The sequence below is a fragment of the Manis pentadactyla genome, chromosome 2 (genome assembly GCF_030020395.1).
Source record: "Manis pentadactyla isolate mManPen7 chromosome 2, mManPen7.hap1, whole genome shotgun sequence".
Taxonomy (NCBI): Eukaryota; Metazoa; Chordata; class Mammalia; order Pholidota; family Manidae; genus Manis; species Manis pentadactyla.
Genome location: NC_080020.1, coordinates 93,005,309 through 93,031,642, shown reverse-complemented (window position 1 = coordinate 93,031,642; position 26,334 = coordinate 93,005,309).

The window sequence follows — 26,334 nt, the reverse complement described above, 5'->3', positions numbered from 1 at the left end:
CAGAGTTTCCTTGGATCCTTTTTTTTTTAATAGTAAGCACACTTAACATTAGCTCTACCCTCTTAACATAATTTTAAGTACATACTGTGAAGTTGTTCTTTAATACTTTTGTCAAAAGGGTGCATGGAAATTGTGTTCCCTCTTGAAAAAAATTTTATGGGGCACACATTTTTTCCTTGAGGAATTAATAGATATTGATCCATTGTTTCCTACCAATCAGAGTTGCTGTGGAGAAATACCTACCTGGAATTTTAAACACTTAGCTACTCATAAATACTTCAAGCTCTGAGAACTCAGAACTCAAGCTGTTTCTACAAATGGAGTTGTAAGAAAGTCTGGAATAAACTGATCAGCATCAGGTTTTTCCATTATAAAAACCAGAATCTGTAGATTGTTAAATAGCTAAATAAAGGGAAAATTGAGGGATACTTTTCTGACTTTTTCCTAATATCCACATATCTTGGATAAAATATGTGCCATAATTTAAATTTAATTTTTAGTAAAAGTATTTCCTGTCAAAGACTTGTCCTCAAATTCTTAAGCTTATTTTTTTCTAAATTTTTCTGTATTTGCAAAAGTAATTAATTTATTGCTTCAAAGAGAAATAATTTTCCCCAAACCATTAGAAAACAGAAACCAAAATGCTGCTTCACCTCTAGTATCCTTTTCTACCCTTCCCAAATCCCTATTTAAATGATGTCATAGGAATTGCTCTTAGAAATGTCTCGTCTCCCATCTATATTGTCAAAATAAATTTGTTTGCTTTGAAATTTGGAGTTTTATAGTATCTTAGGAAGTAAGAGGTAATAGTCATTCCTTGTTTTCAGTTCCAATAGTTGCAGATGTATCAGCTGTCTCATTTCATGGTTTATTCCTTACTTTCACAGTCTATTAACTTGCTGTTCCAGGCCCAGCAATCTGTAACTAACTGTAGAGGCCACCACATGTGCAGGGATTTAAGTATTATCTCCAAACTGAATGTGTAGTTCAAAATACGCTGGTAGAATTTCCTCCTTCAATTTTATTTTATCTGACCATCATGGAGGAGGAGAATTGACTGAGATTCATCTTGCCTTTTTAATTATTAATTTTTACTCTCCATTTACATGCTTTGCTTTTTATGTCTATTGACTAGTTATAAGAAAAAAAAGGGGGGTGGGTTTCCCCCTTTAATGCTTTCCTAGCTATCATTACTGAAAAACATTTGCTTTCCCTGGTTTCTGCAAGAAACAGTCAGAATCACAAAGTTTTACATTGGCAAACTGCATATAAAGTCTATCATCTTAGAGTCCTGTAATCCTCCAGGAACTAAAAGCATAGTTTTAGTTATGGCCAAGCTGGTTCTTGCGTTCAGTCAGGATGTTATCAGCCTTACCAACTGAAATACTTCACAGTAACTACAGGATATACCTGCATAAGCAATCACCAGGTAGGTGCAGAGTTTGCTAAAGTTTTCCCAACTCTGTGTCTAAAACTTAATTTATTCTTATTCTATATGAAATAAGCTTGTCCCACTGAAAAATAAAGCATTTTATGTATCAAGGGAAGAATAATTACTTTTTTAGCAAAAAGCAAGTACAATTGGAAAAACACTTCATATGAACTCGTCTTACTTTTATGAGTTTATAAAACTAATCTCTCTTCCTTGCATGGGACTTTCTTACAGTACTGTTACCATTAGTGAAGTTATCTCATGTCAGTTTCTACATAAAAGAGAGTTATATTTTAATGTCTGGGTCCATTTTTCAAGAGTTAATTTTAAAACTGCAAATCAAAATGGAAATACTTTCAATTACATATGGCAAAAATGTAGAAAATGTGTACTAAGGTAAAAATGCTTTGTAAAAAAATGGCACAAGTCCACTCATTGTGGGCAAATGGACATGTGATTTGGTAGGCATCAGGTCCTGTGCTTGGATACCACTGGCTGGAACTCCAATCACAGACCCTAAGACAACCACTTGTGACCTGTGACCTAAAAGTCAGTATGATTACTTCCTTTGAACCAGTATTGAAAGAAGAAAATGTCCACCCCTGTTAACTCCTGATGGAGAATAAAGCTCAATTCAACACTTGCAGTGAAGCAAGAAATGTTTTCTGTAATTGCAACTTCTAAAACAGTTACCTTTTCACAAAGCTAAAAAAATAACAGCACTAATATAACATGATATGGTGTTGTATTATTGCTATTATTCCAGCATTAGTGAAAATGCCAGGCAAGAACTTGGAATCCTGCTTTCACTTACAAGTCAAAGCCTCCTGCTTTATCCATTTTTACCCTTTTTTAGCTACTCCCAAAACAAATAACCTTGAAATGTCAAATGGAAGTTTCAAGCATGGAAGAGATGGGGGATCCAGGAACAGATACTTGTGGCTTTTAGATACACATATCTCAGTGTGTATTTAACTGAGGAAAGAACCAGATATTTACTCACAAGTGCAGCTCCAAAACATGTTATTCATTTTGTCTTTATGTTATTCATTGGAAGTTAAATATTCACTCAAACACAGCATAGTTACAAATGATAAAACAACCTGGAACTGGTTATGTAAGCTGATATCTTATGATTAGTGGCACTGCCACTAATTCTATATCACTGAATATAAATATTGTTTTGGCACAACTACTCCACTGCCTTTCAGGGAGAAATGACTCAATTAGGTTATGCTTCTTCATTGAGTTCCCAGATTGCCTCAGCAAGAAGCTAGAATTAAGGGTATAATTCTGTTTGGATACATTCTTCTTTGGTAATATAGAATCCAAGCAGATTAATGAATAATTAATTCTTTGGTGGCAATCCTGATATCTTTACATTAGTTCAGGCCTTCTTATTCATTAGATAAGAAGGAAAATTGCCTCAAAAACTCTTAATTTCACTAACTTTTAGGAACCTGAAACACAAACTAGTGAATTGTTCATGGATACAGGGAAAAATCTTCATCTCACAAATGAAAGAATGGCCTAGTAATAGTTCTTTCAGAAAGCTTTATTTTTAAACCTGTTCGCTTTATAGAATTTCAGATAGGCCTGTAACTTCAGTCATTATTTTCCATATATACTTCTATAAACCTAAGTTCCTACAGGTTAGGCTTGGATTTATGCACAGGTTGGAAAAGGCTCTCACTTATGTGTGGAGAGTTTCTGTAACAACATACTAACCAAAGAATGTTTGTTCAATAGTTGAAAAGTTACTTGATAGTTTGGCCATTTCTGAAGAAATGTAAACTCATAAAATAGAAAATTCATTCTAAAATCATAATTACATCTGCAAGAGTAGTTATTATGCATGTTGCATTTGAAACAGTATTTAAGCTTATTCTCCCTACAACATTTTCTGTAAGTTAAGAGTTTAATAATCTTTCCCCAAAGTTAAGTGTATTTGAACACATATTGGCTTATTTGGTACATCTATTAATCTGTTTTACTCAATACTATTATTGAGCAGCAAGTTTATGAGTCCTAGGGACACACAGTGAATAAAACAGATAATGGGAAAAATAATGGACAGAACAAGTAATAAGCAGATAAGTAAATATCACGTAATTTCAGGTAGAGACAGATGCAAAGTATAAAATAAAACAAGGCAATGGAATGCATACATGTATGTGTGTGTGTGCATGCAAGTGAGAGAAAGAGGGAGAGAGATGCTCCTTTGAAAAAGTTTCATTCAAACAGACCTGAAAGATGAAAAGGAGCCAGCCATGCAACGATTCAAGGGAGTTGTGTCCTAGGCAGAGGGAACAGAAAATGTAAACAGCAACAAAAGCCACATTCACCTTGCTTTGAAGTTCAATAAAATATAACCTATTTCCATGATAGTAATCTCTATATAAATAACAAAAGACCAATAAAATTGCTTATGATTCTAAAAGTCAAACTAGCCTCTTGTCTCCTTGGTTGCCACAATACTAAGAAACCAAAAGGGAAAGAAACATGGAGTCAGGAAAGTTTTCTTTGCAAATTTCATGTGATAAGTTTTTAGTGTGTTGGTGGAAAAGTCAGGTTGCCTTTCTTTAGCAACTGTTCTTTTATTACCTCATATTTCGCCTATTCTCAAGAACTTTCCTAATCTGTTACTCTCTGTCTTTAAAAGTGAAAGCTCTGGAGGATCCAACACCATTAATCTATCAAGCTATTAAACAGGCAATGTTCTCCTTCAGTTAAAATAAACCACTTATGTTAGTTTGGAAGAACTCTTTGACACTGACTGTCACTATGTAAATAATAGATCTACTATTCAGGAAAGCAGTCTTCCTCTATTGACATTTGGATCTCCTCAGCTTCTGATGTAAAACCAAAAGATATGGAATTGTGTACATATGGTTACATGTTACAGAATAGTTAATGCACTATTATTTCCTAAGTTCTTAAAGGCCCAAATATCTATTCTCTGAACTTACTGGAACTAAGATTTACATATTCCTACAGTCAAAATGACTTGGGAACACAACATGGATAAAATAGAAGTTCAGAAATAATACTTAGAGCTTCATAATTAATCTCTGCTGAGGGAGTACTCTGAAACAAGAATATCAATGTTTGGCCAAGAAAACTCCTGATGATGTAAGTGGATTTGACATCTGAATATAGGTTTGAAAGGATGGCTGTAAACATTAGGACTATCTTGTTCAAAAGCATTCTAAAAATCACTTTGGAAACAATGTAAATGCACTAGGTAGACCTGGAGTTTTGAGACTGCTGCATATATTATATGATAACTTGAAGAAAAATGATGATTGCATTGAGTATGTGAAAGTAGAAATCTCGTTCCCCAAGAAATACCACAGAGTAACTTCAGAAAGATTCAAAAGTGTTTGAAAGAATGAAGTAGAATTTATGTATTTTTCCAATAAGCTGGAAGATTACAAAAATGTATTTCCCTGCACTGTATTTCCTTCCTCTTAATTTCCAGCTCTTCCAGTAAATTACAAGAAACCAATCCTTAAAAGATTTTCTTTCCTAAAAACATAAGTGTCTTAAACCAAAGGGTGAATAAGAACAAGATGCAAAGAAGAGATAACTGACTTTGAGACTTCTTTATGTCGTAATTGTAACACTGCTCCTCTCATTATAACTGACATACAGTATTTTGCACAGGGGCTCTCAAGGATGGTCTAGGGGTTTCTGGTTGCCCCTGAGACTCTTTCAGGAAGTTCATAGGGTCAAAACTATTTTCACTTCACCAAATGTACAATGGAGTTTTCCAGTGACTCTCCGTATGATAGACTACATGCAGAAGTAGATATGAGAAACCAGTTGAATTTTGCTAAGCCAGACATTAAAAGATTTGCAAAAATGTAAAACAAAGCCACCTTTCTCACTAATAAAAAACTATTGTTTGCCTTGGAAAATATTACTTGTTATTTTTAAATGAATTAAAATTCCATTTTAAATTATAATATAATAGACGTTGTTTTCTACGTAACCCACATGCACAAAAACTCTGTGATTCTCAATAATTTTTAAATATGTAAAGTGGTTCTGAGAACAAAACGTTTAGAACCATGGAGAAAACGTGATGCCAGGCACAGAGTAAGACACTCAATAAGAGGCAGTTTTTCTTTTTATAAAGCTGCTCCATTGAGCAACAGAAAAAGACTTTAGATGACTTATTTCAGCTAGGCTCTATTCTTGGCAGCTGCACATTTAGATCAAACAAACAGACAAGGAAATAATTCAAGAGATGGGATGTGAGAATTTGAAGGAGAACAAAATACTTTCTATTTTATTTTTGTGTTTTTCTTTCTCTGCTGACATAGCTTGGTTACAGTTACCCTGTCTCCCTAAACCTGGCATTCCTAGTTCAATACCCTTGAATCTCCCACATTCCCCCACCAGCCATGTAGAACCTACTGCTTCCAAACCATCTATAATAGGGTTGTAATTATGAACACTGGCTCTGGAATAAAATTAAATCATTTTCCAAAGTGATGCCCTCTTATTCACTACATGAATTTGGGCTGGTTACCAAACATTTCTGAGTGATAGTATAAATGTTAGTTAAGAGCATGGCCTCTGGAGCTAGACTTCTTGGGTTTAAACTCCAGGTATGCCACTTAATGGCCATGCAACCTTAATACAAGTTACTTAACCTCTCTATTCTATAGACTCTTCATCTGCAAAAAAGGGGATAATGACAAGAACAGTCATACCCCTGGTACTGTGAGGACATAGATAAATAAATATTTTTTTAAGAATATAGTCTGTAATGCTATAATATCTGGCACATAATAAATACTCTGGAGGTGTTATACTGTCACTTCTGTATTTCTGTTTCTCAACTTTCTCACCTCTGTAATAAGTATAATAATAGTTTCTACTTCATGGGATTGTTCTAAGGATTGCATGAAAATACTTAGAAAGTGCTTAGCAGAGTCTCAGGCTTGGAACAATAAGCTCTTGAAAAAATGTTAGTTTATTATTGTCATCATAGACAGCTATTTCAGATATCATAAAAACTTAATGTGATTATATTCTCATGTCAGAAGTCTTCCAAGTTAAATCTTTGAATTCTAGAGTTTTCATGCTAGAAGGAGTCTATTTAGTCCTGCAACTCTCATTTTAACATTGACTCTGAATCAATGTTCATCCTCAGTTCTGTTGAACTACAGTTTCTATGGCTGAAATTTTGGCATCTGTGTGTCCAAAAATTGTCTAGGTATTTCTAATATGTAGCTAAGTTTGGGAATCACAATAGTCAATTCCTTTATTTTACATGTGAGGAAAGAGAGGTTGAGAAGGGCAAGGAACTCGGTGAACAAGTCATCTCAAACCAGGAAAAGAATGCCAGTTTTTAGACTTTAACCAAATATAACTTATTTGACATTTACACATTAGTATGAAAGTATTTCAAGTCCTTAATGAAAGATTTTTCTACAGAAAGAGCGTAAGTATTCTGAAAGCTGGAACCATAAAAGGGTTAAGTCGATATAAAAATCTCCCAGACTTGCAATCTAGCTGAGGACTTGGATGCTGGTCTATACAGATTTTCCACACGTATCAGCCTCCCTATAATACCACCAGCAGCAATGAAAAGTCATCATGTGTCCTTAAACTTGAAAAATGTTCTTTATACTATAAAGACCATCATTGTAGATAAGCCTAAGGAAGAAAGGTAATTTGCACAAATGGCACCTCTGACTGTCATTTACCAGCACAACTTTTCTTCTATGTTTTGATGACTAAAGCAAAACTTCCTAATGAAGATAAAATGCTACTAGACCTTAGTATACCAGTTAGATCTTTAAAGAGAAGAATATGACCAGGGACTACCTCCCTCCAGAGAAGCTGTCAGCAGAGCCTGTGAATGAAACCACCATTGTAGTCTCACTAATATACCTCCTGTCCACAACAACCATAAATGGAGCTACCTATTGGTACTGGCATTGGGCAAAATTGTATTTTAGGCCTTTCCCACCTATTATTTAAAAACAGCAGTATTATCACCTCATGTTAAAATTTCATAACTTATAACACATTTTACAATTATTATGTATTTACCTTGTTTTATAGTTGAAGATATTAGCATGCAGAAACAGTGTTTTGTAAATGATTACACATATTAATTGGTAAAGTCAACATTGATACAGTTGAACTCCAAGTCCTGTGTGTTTTCCAAAACCCCAAAGCTGTCTTCCCACCTTAACTGTATATTAGTAATTCTTGAAACTAATACATTTATAGGTTATCACTTCCAGTGAATTAGGCATGTAAAAGACAAGACTCAGTATAATTTTTAAAATTCTGATTGTGGTGCTTTAGTCACTTCTGATTAGTTTATGTATGATCTATTGGGGTCATTTCCCTCTTTTGGAATCATCCCAAATGAAGTATATACTGTTTCTTCCAATGTAATCCTCTTTCTGTTTACTTAAGTGTCCTCTGAGAGGTCACAACCATAAATGGAGCTACATATTGGTACTGGCATTGGGCAAAATTGTATTTTAAGCCTTCTCTGGCCACACTAATTTACATAATCCCACTGTTTGCCTCTCAGACCGGTGCTTAACTCCATAACCTCATCACAGTTTGGCATCTTTCTGTGCACATATGTGTGCTTGTTGACTTAGATACTGTTTCCTTCCTCCATGAGGCTCCATGATCTATGGCTGCCTTGTTCAATGCTGCATCTCCAGAGCCTGGTCTTAAAAATGAATGGCTGTGTAGGTCTATGAATTCTCAAAGCTACTTAACTAGACAGCCAACTGTGCCTGGGCAGTGCCAGTACAGGGGGATGTCTGGGCTGTGAGGCAGTGTTCATGCCTTTAGAGAATGGCTAATACTTGCAAACATACAGTAAAAATTTTGAAAATTTTGGTGTGGTTTCTAAGTTGCATGTCACCATTCATATTGATCCCTTAGGTACATTGACTTGCCAGGGCTTGAAATATAATATTATGACTTGTATCAAATAAGGTAGTTTTTCTTATTAACTTGCACTCCCAAAAGCTGTCAAATTCCAAATTTTGCCAAGCTATGTTAATCTCCCATCTGTACAGAATGGGATCACAATGAATTCCTGGTTGTTAATAATGTCAGGTTTGTGTTTTGGAAAATATATGACACATTTTCAGAAAGCTCACTTCTTTCTGGCATAAAGCTTAAAGGCATATGATATATAGCTATGAGCTCTAGATATGAAAGGAACATTTCAGTTTTATGAATTTTTATGATTTTACTGTCACCTTTTCTTTGAACTTCTTCCCCAGAATATCACATAAAGGAGGCAGAAATGTAGAAGCACTAAAGTTAAAAATCATTTTCTATTCTCATTGTACAACTCAGTACATGCTCTCTGTATCATCTAATGGGCTTCTGATATTGTTACTCTGGTAAGGAACTCAGTGCCCACCACTGAGTGAGAGGCCAACAAGAGTGAATGATTGATGGTGGAGATGACAACACAATGGATGATGAATGTGCTTCAGTATTCTAATTGGCTCAATGTTTCATTAATAGAAGCTTAGGTCTCAGAAGCAATAAATAAAAGTACAAATGTGTGCTGTCCAAATGGGCAAGGGTGGGGGTCCAGAGTGCAAGAATAGGAAATTATTCTCTAGCAGCTAAGCCCTTAAAGAGACCTGATGTTCAAAGAGATTTTAAAAAGGACATACAACTCCCATAAATTAGGAATAAAAACTGAGGACTAAGATTTAAATAGAGTTAAATCTTTCCTAGTAATCAAATGAGGTCGGGACATGCTCAAGTTAAGAAGAGAATGCTTACTATTGAAGTCATAATTGAAGGATGAACTTGGTCACCACCTGGCTGGAGTCTTCTAATCAGAAATAAATTCAGAACGAGCAAGGTATAATATACTATGTGATTTGTATTTGCGATATAGTAGATGTTGAAAAAGGAGGCAATATATAGAACCCCTTGTTTTCTGAGGTCAAAGTCACAAATACATAACCTTCAACTTCAGGTATTGGCAGCACAGGGGTATTTTGTACTTTATCAAGATGACTATGCCTAGGTGTGTGCACATCTGACAGCAGGACTGTTTCAGCGGTCCTAGCAGGGCTAAAGGACCTAAATGACAGAATTTCAGGCTAATGGCAACAAAAAAGTTGAGTTTCCAAAGGAATGAGAAACATCAATGTAACAACATCCCCCAAAGAGTCTGAAATTGGAAGATTAGTCTTGGTAAGGAAGAGAACAACTGTTATTCACCAAAGGCTGAACACAAGGTTGGGACAAGCCCTCCACAGGAGACTATATCACAAGGAGCTTTTGAGATTATCAACTAGAAGGTAGATATCAAGGACTCAAAATATGAAAATCAGGAAGGAAAAAGTGTACATTAAACTTGACTTCAGAAAAATAAAAATAATTTTAAGCAAGTAGTATGGACTAATCCAATAAGTAGATGTAGATGAAATAGACAAAATCATAAAGACACAAATTATAAAAATTTCCTCAAGAAGAAGTACAAATATCAGAATAAACTGTAAGAAAATAGGGATTGCATTAGTGATAAAAAAACTTCCTAAAAGGAAAACCAAGAACAGGATGGTGTCACTACTGAATTATCAAAGTTTTAGGGAAGATTTAACACCAATCATTTGGTGTTAGAACGCATTCTAACTCATTCTGTGAAGCCCTGATAAAAACATCAGACAAAGGTTCTTTTGAGAAAACTACAAACCAATATCCTGTATGAATATAGACATAAAAGTGCTCTCAAGAAAATATAGAAAACAGATTATACTGTAATCAACTGGGATTTAACATAGGTTAACAAGGTTGGTTCAACATAGGAAAACTGTCAATGTAGTTTTGCATATGAGTGGATTAAAGGACAAAATCCATATGTTACTTAAATAAATGCAGGAAAAGCATTTGACAAAGTCTAACTACTTTTCCCGATAAAACACTAAACAAGTAGGAATATCAATAAAGAAAACCTATAGATAATACCAGTTACCAAATAGAACTATAGTTCTTTGCCTTAATAAACCCCTCCTACTACACTGATTCTAAAGGTCAAGGAGAGGTAGAACAAATAGGGTGGATAATAGACTACATTCTTCCCTCCCCACTTGGTTTATAAGCTGCATGGCCAAACTTCACTGGAGGAATGCAAAGAAGCTTCAAGTTGTATGTAATATTTTAAGTTCTCAGTTAGAATGATTTGAACTTTTAAATACCCAATTAATTACCCAAAATGAAAATGGTCTGATATTTGACAGTGACCAGAAAAATTTGGGATATACCTGTGATATCTTCAAGGGGTTGGAAAGTAAGATTGAGACCATATTTGAAAATAGACATAAAGATGTTTTCTAATAGGCAGAATTATCACCCCTCAAAGATGGCCTCATCTTAACTCCTGGAAACTTGTATATGTGACCTTATATGGTAAAAGGAACTTTGCAGATGAAATTAAGTTAAGAATCTTGACATGGGATTAGGTCTGTAAGAGAGTAGAAGGGTCAAAGTTGGAAAAGAAACATGATAGACTGTTTCTTTTCCAAAACAAGACCATACGTTTTGTGGAATTTGTTACAGCAGCAATGGGAAGTTTATACAGACTTTGGTACCAAGAGTGGAATACTACCATGACAAATACGTAAATATATGTACAAGTGGCTTTGTAATTGGGCAATGGGCAGAGGATTGGAAGAATTTTAAGAAGAATGATAGAAAAAGCCTAGATTGCCTTGAACAGACAGAAAAATGGATGTTAACAACTATTTGTGAGGACTCAGAAGGAAGAGAGGAGCATGGTAAAAATCTACACTTTCACAAGGAATAATTAAATCATCATAAACAGCCTGTTAGAGAGGTGCTGCTGGTGACAGTTCAGAAGGAAACGAAGAACTGTTTCAAAAGGATCCTTGTTACGTAGCAGTAGAAAGCTTAGTGGAATTGTGTCCTATGCTTGTAAGTAATCAGCTTGGGTTTTTGGCAGAGGACATTTCTAAGCAACGTATAGCCCTGGTTCCTTCCTGCTGCTTACAGCAAAATAAAAAAAGAAGGAGATGGAGGGAAGAACTATTAAGCAAAAAGGAAAGAGAATTTGATGTTTGGGGAAATCCTCATCTTATCTAGATTATAAAAGACAATATAATTTCAAAATTACTTGGGATTGGTGACTCCTTTTTTTTCTCTCCATTTCACACTTTCTGAATGAGAATGTCTATCACTGCTATCCTATGCCTATCCCATCATGGTATTTTGGAGTAGATAAGTATTTTCTTATTTTACAGGTCCACAAATGGAGAGGAATTTTGCCTCAGAATCTATTACACCCAGGGACTAACCAAAACCTAATTTAGAGCATTTAGTTTGTGAGACTTGGGGGTTTTGAGTTGAAGAAACAAAGATGAAATTGGATTTGAGTTGATGCTGGACTGGGATGAGGTTTTGGGGAATCTTGGAATGCGGTGAATGTGAATTACTATTTGGCAGGAATAAGTCATTATATGGATGAGGTAATTAATTACACAGGGGATAATACAGCTGTTTTTCAGTAACTGGCCTTTTCTTCCACTTTTGCTACTGAATGAGAAATCTTAGCTGAGATCATAGTCAAGATGTGGCAATTGTGAACCTTAAGGCTAATAAGCAGCTCTGGAGTGATTAGGGTCATGAAGTTTTTCCAAATTTTAATTAGCTGAGTGATGGTACCTATTGTAAAATAACCCAGATATTTGTAATTAAATGAGAAACACTTCTTAGGTTGCAACAGGGACAATGTCTCTTTAATTTGGTTAAGTAAGAATACAAATTCTGGTCCTTCATGAAACATACCACATTTCCCCAAGTGTATATTCTTAGTTTTCTTTTTTTTTTTTTTAAACCCCTTAACCATTTTCCATATTTTGGTGGAACTGCTAAGCCACTACAAGCTATTGAATTAACTGAAGAGTCAATTTGATTAAATTTTAAAGAAATTTCACTCAATAAGTATATGTAGTCTATTGGGAAGTGAGTTTGTAATGGTGAAATTACAACTTCCCCCCAACATTGCCAACAACTAGTGGAGGCAGGGTGGGGTGGGTGTTTGATATTGGATGTGGGTGCATGAAAATGTATGAATGGTTTTGTGTTAAGGATAAGTTCTAAATAGAAATAAACTTACTCAAATGGGAAGGAATCAGATACTCTCCCAGATTCAGGGGAGAGCACAGGGCTAAAGAATATTTTTAAAGCATCTGAATTTGAATCACTGTATGAAGCAAAGCCATTTTTCTGGAGAAAGATATTCCACAAAGAACAGTTGAGGTACATGGGAGTCCTTTGAATTTTAGAAATTAAAAATTAGTAAGGTAATTTAAGTGTACAGTGGGTGGGTAATAGTAGGTTAAAAACCATTTCAGCTCTAAGCTATATCGATGTAATTAGTTATCATTTTATCTCCAAGGTTGATGTTTGAGTAATTATAGGCAGAGAGATTAGAAATTCTCTACACTTTGAGGACACCTTATATAAAATTAATGTCCATTCAGAAGCCAACCTGCATTGGAGAATGGATCACTGAGGAAGTAAATGGACTAGGCATCCATTACCAGGACAAGAAATAAACATCTGGGAAAGTTTTGGAGCGAGACACATTGCTGCTTCATGAGGAATGGTGACAGTAAATGATACTGACCTTTTTTATATGCTAGTATTCTTCACTAACTATAAACTCACTATAGGCCTTATTCCATACTGTGGAATATGTAAAATGTGAATGGTTAGACAATCTCAAAAGATCTTTGCCTGTTTTTTTCTTCCATACAATTTTAAGGTAAAAAAGCCTAGCTATTTTTATGGATATATTACACCAAAAAAACTACAAGAAATATCTGAACTTTCATGTATCAAGAACATTTATCTCCATTGGAGAATCATCCCCAGCTAACATTGATGTGAAGCAGCTGTTGAGACTTCAAACTCTGTCTTTCCTTTCAGTTACCCAGAGAAGATTATTATAACCTAAATCAAGTAACTCTCTCAAAACACTGCCATTTTTTTTTAGAAATGTTAATTTTCAAGGTTTTGAGTAAGTTGAGTAACTTCAGTGGCAAGCACAGAAATTTAATTCTGCCACATGATATTCTTATAACTCTAGGCTGTGTGGTTATGTTCCTCTTGTTACTTTATTCAAGAAAGTTCAGCTGACTTATAAAAATTTAACCTGCTGAGTTGCTCTAGGTCTTTCTCTTTAACAAGAAGGGTTGACATTTTTGAAGGATCATACTGTCTACTTTATTGTCCTTTGTCATTTGGATCCAGACACTTATATTCCTAAGTAACTTGTCCAAATTCTATTGTGTCCCATAACCAATAATGTGTGAATTACTGTTCAAACATATGTTCCATACCTTTATCACATTGAAAGATAATTACAGCTGAAAATTACTCTTTTCTAAGTCTAAGAAGTAATCTATGACTGATTTTGATATAGTCTCCAATCTAACACGTCTTCATTACATTGTCACTATATCTTTTGTTAGGGACCCAACTGTAAAAGTTTCTAGATATATTGTATCATAACACATGCCATAATAGAATCCCAATCTACAGTAAGTACATAGCCTTGAAACTCAGTTAATTGTGCCAGAAGTATTCCATGTTGACTTTTCAGTCTTCATCTTTCACACATAGAAATAGTTTGTAAACATCTAGTGTTCAGTATGTTCAATGATTTTCCTGTGGATTACTTTTATGAGTGACTCCTTATCTTCAGTCTTGAAGATTCCTCCTGACAATTTGCTTTGCTTGCTTTTAAAGATTCTGATGTGCAGAATTCTGGCATACAGGATGTACCCTGGTCTAACGGAATCATAATTTTTGGAGGTGGGAACCAGATATCAGTATTTTTACAAAACCTCCAGGTGGGTCCAATATGGAGCAAAATTAGGGAACCTAAAGGCTACCTGTTTTTACTCTACATGCTTTTTAAACAGAGGGTGAAAGAAATATTCTTTATGAAAATATGAAGATGAAAAAAAGGATTTCTTGCCTCAGGCATTGAAAAAATTACTTAATATCTCTGGGTCTTATATTCATTTACTGTAAACTAGAAATAATAAGGCTTTATTTCAGAGATTTGTGATAAGTTACATTACACTGTGCAGTAAAACATCTTGGAAATAGTAGTAGATACTTTTCCTTCTTTGAAGAAGTTGGGGCATAAGTCATTATTTAAATATAAAAGAAAAGCACTGCCTACTAATACACCCTTATTCAGCTGTCAGTAAGCATCTATTTCTACACCTTTTGAATTCTCATTATTCTTAATCAGAACCAGATGGTGTAATTTCAACTTTACAACAGTATAATCTTTAGGATTTAACAACATATCTGTTTCATCATTAATTCCCTGCAAATAATTATAAATTCAAAGGAAACGGGAGAAACAATGCAAGTGGTAAGACTTCAGACCAATGAAATTTTTGAACTGTTTTTAGTTATGTTCATTGCATTCTATGATCTAAAGTAGAATGTTTAAAATACATTTCAAATTATAGATGAAAAGCAATAAAATTCTTCACAGAAATTCAAGCTATTAGACTGTGTTAATTTTTATTGGTTAATCCAGTTTGTTAGTGCATTTTGGAACTGTTTTAAATAAGTTAAAAATCTTTGATTCAGATTTCTCCTTTTTTTGCATTCCCTACTTCCAGATAAAATGTGATATTCAGTAAGATCTCTGAGCAATCTGAAACTATCCCATGTCCTCCAGCAAACACCAATGCCAAAATTAATAAACATGCATCTGAGTACTTTTGAATTATCATTAAGAACTCATTTTAAAGTGAAGATTTTCATATATGAGAATAACATTAAGGCATAATTGAATAATGCTTAACAAATTTTTGTCTATCAAATCACTCAAATAAAATCTGTTAAATAATATAATGATTAAAAATCATATTTATACACATTTTATAATTCTAATCTCTAATTTTCTTTAAAAAGAATGTTTAATGTAAATATGTAATAAAATAATCAAACTTTGCTATTTCCCCATTTAATGAATCTTGCATATTGGAATTCTGGAGCTGAAAAATTATCACCAAGCTACTCTTAACCCCCACTTATTTACCTTATGGAAATCTTAGATGAAAAGTAAATGAGAATCTGCTTTTTATTTTTCATCTTTGATAAGCCCACTTTGAAAAAGCTACATGGAGCTCATATACAGAATGCAGGGATTCAGGCCTAATACATGACCATCATAAGTTCATCACCTTTCTGATCTTCCATCCCAGAGACCTCCCACAGGTATCATAAATTCTTTCCCACTGAGTCTGGTCAGAGTTCAGTGTTCCAGAATCTCACTGCCAATTTGTGAGGTTTGGCTCACAGATGAAATGGACACGTCATCTTGGAACTAGACAAAAGTAACTCGTCACACTTATACTGCAATGTGTCTTTATTAATTCATATATAAGTATAGTTGATATACAATGTTATATTGGTTTCAAGTATACAAGAACATTGTTTTTAAAGGACATACATGATTAAGTTAGACCCACTTGGATAATCTACCTTTTGCCATATAATGTAACATAGTCATGGGAGTGATACCTGCTTATGCTTACAAATTCCATATATACCAAAAGGGAAGAATATTATACAAGGCTGATCTATATACATTGGGATGTTATCTTAAAATTCTGCATACCAAAGTAGAACAAAACAATTTAATAGATAATTCAACATCAAATAATAAAATGCTATGACAGGGTAAGTATAGGGCACTTATATGATAGGGATAAGTATAGGGCACTAATTATAGAAACATAAAGTGTAAAGACCTAACAGTTTTTGGAGCTTTGGGAATATAGTCATAATGTATTATTTAATGGATAAGGCATATTACAATGTAGTATGGATAGTATGATCATACACATACATATGTATGTGGATACAAATATTTATGGTAATTAACACAATTTGATGAAAGTGTAAGTTTAATTTTTTGGAATATTTGCACTTTCTAGATTGTCATATTAAACATGTGTACCTAGTATATACTAAAAAAACATGTCTTATGGAATATAATCATAAAGTAATTTTGTCTCCCATTGTTCCTTTAAATTTGCTCAGTGGCACATATTCTTTCCACTGGCCAATTCCTATGACTTCTCTGTTCACTCTGTTGTCACAAACCACTGTTTCAATTTAGTAATTGAAATATCAAATTCTGAAATTGATCAAAGTTGTATCTTCTCCTTCCCCTAGCTAACAACTGCTATTCTGTCAGGGTCCTACAATGGGGAAGAGAGGGAATATACTTGTCAACTTATTTCTTTCTCTGCCTGATGTTGCCACACCCCATCCTCAGCTAGATCACTGAAGTTTCTGACCCTTCTGGGGATGTAGTACAGGGTAGAAAGAGAGGAAGGAGGAGAAGAAAGGTCAGACTTAAGACTTGAGTGATAACTTTCAGTTAATTAATACTGAACCACTGGGCGTGGAAGATGCTTCAGATAAGTCTGTTTTACGGATGCTTTTGTGAGTTCATTTGGAGAATTTTCTTAATTGGGTATCTCTCATTTCTGATTTCCATTCTCAGCCTCTAGAAATTATGGAAGTTGTTAACCTTTTTCTGCTAAGTTCTTTTCACCTATTATAGAGAACTAGACACAAAATATAAGCATCTTTCCCCAACACTACACTTCTCAAATTTTCTTCTAATCTTAAGCATCCTGAACCTTTTAAGACCTTGATATAGATAAGGGATGTAAAAGTTATTTAACTTGTTTTTATTTTTTTAAATTTGTATCTTGCCCAGGGACCTCATTTTAGAATTTCTTGCTCATAATATCTTCATAATGTAAAGTGTCAACAGTCAGTCAGTATTTCCAATTTAACATTGTGCAGATTATTACAGTAGTAAGATTCTCTTTTAGGTGATAAAAGAGATAAAGCAATTAACAATGGTGTCAAGGGCTGCAGAAAATTCAAGGAAGATGATAAAAAAGAAAAAATAAGTTATTGATTATATCTTAGGTTAAAAGGGCATTTTCAATAGAGCAATGAGAATGAAGGGTAAAATTTCAGGGAGTTGATAAGGAATAGATTATAAGGAAATTAATGCACATGACTTCTTTCTATGGTACTCAGAGGAGTCCTAATTTCACATACTGCTAACAAAAGACCTGCCAGGAGGTCCTGGAGAAGATGTTTTCACTGGGCTCACTGGTTTCACTCCAGCTCAAGTCTGTCTACTGGATTCCACAACCCATTATACTGGGACTTATAAATGGCAACCTGGTTTTATTCAGAACATGCAGTATGTTACTATGCCCAAAGGTAGTCAGTATTTTGCTTCTTCCTAAGCATATACCACTTCATTAACTAGAACCTGAAAGAAATCAACCACACCAGAAAGCTAGTCATTCTACCCTAGAGACTTCTTCGTAAACCACTTTTGAAAAGGAGTATTTCATTAGGTAAACATTACAAATTAGTATGGACAGGGAATTGGGGATGGCAGAAAAGACAGCATGGACTATATAACTGGTAGGGAGGTGATCTAAAATCTTGATCAACAGAGCTTGGAAGACAGTAGAGGTGGAAAGGAATTTGTACACTTAGAGACTCAGTAGAAAAGAGAATGGATATAGAGTCATGCCATCTCCTTCAGTCAAAGATATAAAAAGCCTATTTCTCCTTAGAGTCACAAATCTTTCAGGATTTTTTTTTTTAACTTGAAGCACCACATGCATTTGTAGAATTAAGTGGGTGAGAGCATGGCTCAAATCCCAGTTCTCTGTAACATTAGCCACATCTTCCCAGTGGAACAACATGTTATTTCAATGAATTCCAAATGTAAACTGCAAATAATGATCTTGGGGACCTTCAGGTTACTGATGTTGTGAAATATCTTTCTTCATCTTCTTTTTTATTCATTTTGTTATCATTAATCTACAATTACATGAAGAACATTATGTTTACTAGACTCCCCCCTTCACCTACTCCAACCCACAGACCCCATTACAATCACTGTCCATCAGCGCAGCAAGATGCTATAGAATCACTACTTGTCTTCTCTGTGTTGCCCAGCCCTCCCTATGGCCCCCCCATATTATACATGTTAAACGTAAGGCCCCCTTCCTTTTTCCCCACCCTTATCCCTTTCTTCCCACCCATCCTCCCCAGTCCCTTTCCCTTTGGTAATTGTGAGTCCATTCTTGGGTTGATTCTGCTGCTGTTTTGTTCCTTCAGTTTTTCTTTGTTCTTATATTCCACATATGAGTGAAATCATTTGGTGCTTGTCTTTCTCCGCATGGCTTATTTCACTGAGCATAATACCCTCTAGCTCCATCCATGTTGCTACAAATGGTAGGATTTGTTTTCTTCTTATGGCTGAATAATATTCCATTGTGTATATGTACCACATCTTCCTTATCCATTCATCTACTGATAAACACTTAGGTTGCTTCCATTTTTGGCTATTGTAAATAGTTCTGTGATAAACATAGGGGTGCATCTGTCTTTTTCAAACTGGGATGCTGCATTCTTAGGGTAAATTCCTAGAAGTGGAATTCCTGGATCAAATGGTATTTCTATTTTGAGCTTTTTCAGGAACCTCCATACTGCTTTCCACAATGGTTGAACTAATTTACATTCCCACCAGCAGTGTAGAAGGGTTCCCCTTTCTCCACAACCTCATCAACATTTCTTGTTGTTTGCCTTTTGGATGGTGGCGATCCGTACTGGTGTGAGGTGATATCTCATTGTGGTTTTAATTTGCATTTCTCTGATGACTTGCGATGTGGAGCATCTTTTCATGTGTCTGTTGGCCATCTGAATTTCTTCTTTTGAGAACTGTCTGTTCAGCTCCTTTGCCCATTTTTTAATTGGATTATTTGCTTTTTGTTTGATGAGGTGCATGAGCTCTTTTTATATTTTGGATGTCAACCCTTTATCAGATCTGTTATTTATGAATATATTCACCCATACTGTAGGATGCCTTTTTGTTCTATTGATGGTGTCCTTTGCTGTACAGAAGCTTTTCAGTTTGATATAGTCCCACTTGTTCATTTTTGCTTTTGTTTCCCTTGCCCAGGGAGATATGTTCATGAATAAGTCACTCATGTTTATGTCCAATGGATTTTTGCCTATGTTTTTTCCAAGAGTTTTATGGTTCCATGACTTGCATTCAGGACTTTGATCCATTTAGAATTTACTTTTGTGTGTGGGTTAGACAGTGATACAGTTTCATTCTCTTACATGTAGCTGTCCAGTTTTGCCAGCACCATCTGTTGAAGAGACTGTCATTTTCCCATTGTATGTCCATGGCTTCTTTATCATATATTAATTGACCATATATGTTTGGGTTAATGTTTGGAGTCTCTATTCTGTTCCACTGGTCTGTGGCTCTGTTCTTGTGCCAGTACCAAATTGTCTTGATTACTGTGGCTTTGTAGTAGAGCTTGAAGTTGGGGAGCGAGGTTCCCCCCACTTTATTCTTCCTTCTCAGGATTGCTTTGGCTATTCGGGGTCTTTGGTGTTTCCATATGAATTTTTGAACTATTTGTTCCAGGTCGTTGAAGAATACTGTTGGTAATTTGATAGGGATTGCATCAAATCTGTATATTGCTTTGGAGAGGATGGTCATTTTGATGATATTAATTCTTCCTAGCCAAGAGCATGGGATGAGTTTCCATTTGTTAGTGTCTTTTTAAATTTCTCTTAAGAGTGTCTTATAGTTTTCAGGGTATCGGTCTTTCACTTCCTTGGTTAGGTTTATTCCTAAGTATTTTATTCTTTTTGATGCAATTGTGAATGGAATTGTTTTCCTGATTTCTCTTTCTATTAGTTCATTGTTAGTGTATAGGAAAGCCACAGATTACTGTGTGTTAATTTTGCATCCTGCAACTTTGCTGTATTCTGATATCAGTTCTAGTAGTTTTGGAGTGGAGTCTTTAGGGTTTTTTATGTACAATATCATGTCATCTGTAAATAGTGACACTTTAACTTCTTCTTTACCAATCTGGATTCCTTGTATTTCTTTGTTTTGTCTAATTGCCGTGGATAGGACCCCCAGTACCACGTTGAATAACAGTGGGGAGAGTGGGCATCCCTGTCTTGTACCCTATCTCACAGGAAAAGCTTTCAGCTTCTCACTGTTCAGTGTGATTTTGGCTGTGCATTTATCATATATGGCCTTTACTATGTTGAGATTCTTGCCCTTTATACATATTTTGTTGAGAGTTTTTATCATGAATGGATGTTGAATTTTGTCTAATGCTTTTTCAGCATCTATGGAGATGATCATGTGGTTTTTGTCCTTCTTTTTATTTATGTGGTGGATGATGTTGATGGATTTTCGAATGTTGTACCATCCTTGCATCCCTGGGATGAATCCCACTTGGTCATGGTGTATGATCCTTTTGATGTATTTTTGAATTTGGTTTGCTAATATTTTGTTGAGTATTTTTGCATCTACGTTCATCAGGGATATTGGTCTGTAATTTTATTTTTTGGTGGTGTCTTTGCCTGATTTTGGTATCAGGGTGATGTTGGCTTCATAGAATGAGTTTGGGAGTATTCCCTCCTATTCTATTTTTTGGAAAACTTTAAGGAGAATGGGTATTATATCTTCTCTGTATGTCTGATAAAATTCCAAGGTAAATCCATCTGGCCCGGGGGTTTTGTTCTTGGGTAGTTTCTTGATTACCACTTCAATTTCATTGCTGGTAATTGGTTTGTTTAGATTTTATGTTTCTTCCTTGGTCAGTCTTGGAAGGTTGTATTTTCCTAGGAAGTTGTCCATTTCTTCTAGGTTTTTGAGCTTGTTAGCATATAGGTTTTCACAGTAGTCTCTAATAATTCTTTGTATTTCTGTGGGGTATGTTGTGGGATTTCCTTTCTTGTTTCTGATTCTGTTGATGTGTGTTGATTCTCTTTTTCTCTTAATAAGTTTTCCTAGAGGCTTATCTAATTTGTTTATTTTCTCAAAGAACCAGCCCTTGGTTTCATTGATTTTTGCTATTGTTTTTTTCTTTTCAATTTTATTTATTTCTTCTCTGATCTTTATGATGTCCCTCCTTCTGCTGACTTTAGGCCTCATTTGTTCTTCTTTTTCCAATCTCGATAACTGTGACATTAGACTATTTATTTGTGTTTGTTCTTCTTTCTCGAAATATGCCTGGATTGCTATATACTTTCCTCTTAAGACTGCTTTCGCTGGGTCCCACAGAAATTAGGGCTTTGTGTTGTTATTGTAATTTGTTTCCATATATTGTTTGGTCTCTACTTTAATTTTGTCATTGATCCTTTGATTATTTAGGAGCATGTTGTTAAGTCTCCAAGTGTTTGTGGGCCTTTTTGCTTTCTTTGTACAATTTAGTTCTGGTTTTATACCTTTGGGGTCTGAAAAGTTGGTTGGTAGAATTTCAATCTTTTTGAATTTACTGAGGCTCTTCTTGTGGCCTAGTATGTGGTCTATTTCAGAGAATGTTCCATTTGCACTTGAGAAGAATGCGTATCCTGTTGCTTTCAGATGTAGACTTCTCTAGATGTCTATTAAGTCCATCTGTTCTAGTATTGTTCAGTGCCTCTGCGTCCTTACTTATTTTCTGTCTGGTGGATCTATCCTTTGGAGTGAGCGGTGTGTTGAAGTCTCCTAAACTGAATGCATTGCATTCTATTTCCTCCTTTAGTTCTGTTAGTATTTGTTTCACATATTTTGGTGCTCCTGTGTTGGGTGCATATATATTTATAATGGTTATATCCTCTTGTTGGACTGAGCCCTTTATCATCATGTAATGTCCTTCTTTATCTCTTGTTACTTTCTTTGTTTTGAAGTCTATTTTGTCTGATACTAGTACTGCAACACTTGCTTTTTTTCTCCATGTTGTTAGCATGGAATATCTTTTTCCATCCTTTGACTTTAAGTTTGTGCATGTCTTTGGGTTTGAGGTGGGTCTCTTGTAAGCAGAATATAGATGGGTCTTGCTTTTTTATCCATTCTATTACTCTGTGTCTTTTGATTGGTCCATTTAGTCTATTTACTTTTAGGGTGATTATTGAAAGTTATGTACTTATTCCCATTGCAGGCTTTAGATTCGTGGTTACCAAAGGTTCAAGGTTCATTTGCTTACTATCTAAGAGTCCCACGTAAGTCACTTAATATGCTGTTTCAAACATAATCTAAAGATTCTTTTTCTTTTTTCTCCTCCTTTTTCTTCCTCCTCCATTCTTTATATATTAGGTATCATATTCTGTATTCTTTGTCTATTCCTTGATTGACTTTGGGGATAGTTATTTTAATTTTGCATTTGCTTAGGAATTAGCTGTTTTACTTTCTTTACTGTGGTTTTATTTCCTCTGGTGACAGCTATTCAACCTTAGGAACACTTCCATCTATAGCAGTCCCTCCAAAATAGACTGTAGAGATGTTTTGTGGGAGGTAAATTCTCTCAGCTTTTACTTATCTGGAAATTGTTTAATCCCTCCTTCAAATTTCAGTGATAATCTTGCTGGATAAAGTAATCTTGGTTCCTGGTCCTTGTGCTTCATTGCATTAAATACATCATACCACTCCCTTCTGGCCTGTAAGGTTTCTGCTGAGAAGTCTGATGTTAGCCTGATGGGCTTTCCTTTGTATGTGATCTTATTTCTCTTTCTGGCTACTTTTAACAGTCTGTCCTTATCCATGGTCTTTGCCATTTTAATTACTATGTGTCTTGGTGTTGTCTTCCTTGGGTCCCTTGTGTTGGGAGATCTGTGGATCTCCATGGCCTGAGAGACTATCTCCTTCCCCAGATTGGGGAAGTTTTCAGTAACTACCTCCTCAAAGATACTTTCTATCCCTTTCTCTCTCTTCTTCTTCTGGTATCCCTATAATGTGAATGTTGTTCTGGTTGGATTGGTCACACAGTTCTTTCAATATTCTTTCATTCTTAGAGATCCTTTTTTCTCTCTGTGCCTCAGCTTCTTTGTATTCCTCTTCTCCAGTTTCTATTTCATTGATCGTCTCCTCCACTGTATCCAACCTGCTTTCAATACTCTCCATCATGCTCTTCAACGATTGGATCTCCGACCGGAATTCATTCCTGAGTTCTTGGTGTCTTTCCGCACCTCCATTAGCATGTTGATGATTTTTATTTTGAACTCCCTTTCAGGAAAAGTCATGAGGTCTGTGTCATTTAAATCTTTCTCAGGAGTCATATTAATAATTTTACTCTAGACCAGGTTTCTTTGGTGTTTCATATTTGTATATGGCGCCCTCTAGTGTCCAGAAGCTCTGCTCTGGAGCTGCTCAGCCCCTGAAGCAATGTTAGGGGTCACAGGGGAGCGGTATTGATGCCTGGGGTAAGGAAAGAGCTGTGTCCTGCTTCCCAGCTGCTATGCCTGTCTCCACTGCCTTGAACCAGTGGGCCGAGCACACAGGTATAAGTTTTTGTCTCAGAGCAGCCGGATATGGATCCCTGCTTTCCACAAGTAGCTGGAATCTCAATCTCTCCAGGAATTCTGCCTGTACTAGCTTTCCAACCCCATAATCACACTAGTATCATGAAAGCACCATGAAATGTAGGTTTGTGCTTCTGGAGCTAGGTATTCCACAGTCCCAGGCCTTCCGCTCCCTCTCTGTTCCCTTTCTCTTACTCCCACTGGTGAGCTGGGGTGGGGGAAGGGCTTGGGTCCTACTGGGCCACGGCTCTGGTACGTCACCCTGTTCCTTGAGGTTTGCTCTTTTCTGCAGGTGTGTGCAGTCTGCTCAGTCCTCTTTCCTGTTGCTGTCTCAGGATTAGTTGTGTCAATTAAATTTTCTAATTGTATCCAGTTTTAGGAGGAAGCCTCTGTCTCTCCTCTCACACTGTCATCTTTAATCCCTTCTAAATTTATTTCTTGTAATGTGTTTCTGTGGTAACACATGTTACAAATTACAGCACTACAAATAAATATTTAGAAAATAAGTCATTATAACTTTGAAACTACATCCATTATCTGTGATGTACATGATGAAATTCCCAAAGATATGAAAAATTCTCAGGATATTTTCTTCAACTTGAATATGAAGAAAAGCTAAATTTACACCTGATTGTTCCAAACAAGCTAAAACCTCATTATGAGGGGGGATGAATAATTTTTTGACCAATATGCTTTTATAGAGAAACCCCAGAGTGAATGTGTTAAACTAATTTAGAATTTTAAAAGTGATTCACACACTTACATCAAACCAAAAAAGTGTATACCAAATAGGGCTGTAGTACCTTAAATCAGAGCTCTAAGAACCAAAATTCACTAAAAATATTAGTTTTCTCTTCTTAAATATTTGAAGTATATTCCTTAATTGTAATAAAGAGAACCCAGAATTCTTCATTTTACCCTCTCCTGGAACCACTAATGCTTTTATTTAAGAGAAATAATAAAATGGCATACAATATATTTATTTTAAAGTTTATATCTAATAATTAAGAAATCCTTAGAGGAGGAAATGAAATGCTTTGTCATTAACCCACTGCAAAACATGTAGAAAAGTTTGGCCAAGGAAAGGAGTACTTAAACTGAGGTTGGTTGCTTTTTATAATGATACCGACAACTTCAGCAACAAATAGAAAAAACTTTCAGTTTTTAATCTTACATCAAGTCATTGTGGGATTTGAATGGAAATTACAAGCCAAATTTGATATGGTTTTAATCCCTTTCTTGTGACCCCAATTAATGACTAACAACCTTTTTATGAAAAAAAGCTAAATTACCATTCCAATGGTAGGTTATTAGAAATGCAGTTCAGTTCCCCAGTGTGGCATTTTCAGAGACACAAATATTTTAAATGCTTTATATGTGTACATTACAATTTATTACCTTAATCATTGCAAACAACCTATCTCTATATGTTTTGATAATATATGATTTGAACAATTTCAGTTTTCATGTCTCTGTTTACTATGTGCATTTCTATATTTATTAGTTCATGTCTACATGTACTACTAATGCATGATGATTACCAGCAGACCTAGAACCAATAATTCATATAATAATACTATGACAGGTATAATATAGTATGAATAATAATAACCTGAAAACCAAACAATCACCAAGTCCCCCCAAAATAATGAAGAAGAAATCAATCCTTTGGTAAAACTTCTTAAACTGAAGAAATGCTAGAAAAAGATACTTTCTGGTGTGATATGCCATAAAATGCTTTTGGGGAATATAAGTCCTAGATTTGTCACTATCAGTTGGTGAAGCTTAAAAGATGAAATATCTCCTCTGATCCTCTATTCTCTCATAACAGGGGTCAGCAAATACATGATCAAATACAGTTTATTTTTATTTTACTTGATCACCACCACATGCATTCACTTATATATTCTCTATGACTACTTTCTTGCATCAGTGATAGAACTGAATAGTTACCACAGAGAATACATGGTTATAATAATATATAAAATACAATAATTACATATAATATATATGGGTTTATATATAATATGTATATATAATATAAAATTATATGTACTTTAGTTAAGACTAAAGTACATTTATGGAAATGTATACCATGCATACCTCCTACGTAGATTCAGCTCACCTATGTAAAAGCATCATATATATGCAATGCTGAGCAAAATAATGAACAGGGTAAGACATTTCAGAGACACAAAAATATTTTTACTGGATTTGAGACATGTTATTATAGAAAAATATTATATACAGTCATCATAGGAAAACATATGCAGACATTTTTCCATGTATTTTAAAGGTAAGTCTTGTCTTACTTTAAATTGTGTTTTGGAGTGTATCATAATTTGCTCAGTACTCAGTGCCTACAAAAGTGTCTTACTCTATGTGTACCACCCAGTGTATGTATCCCATACTGGGGAACACATTATTTGATGAGTTCTAATGTCCTTCTCAAATCTAAAAGTTTC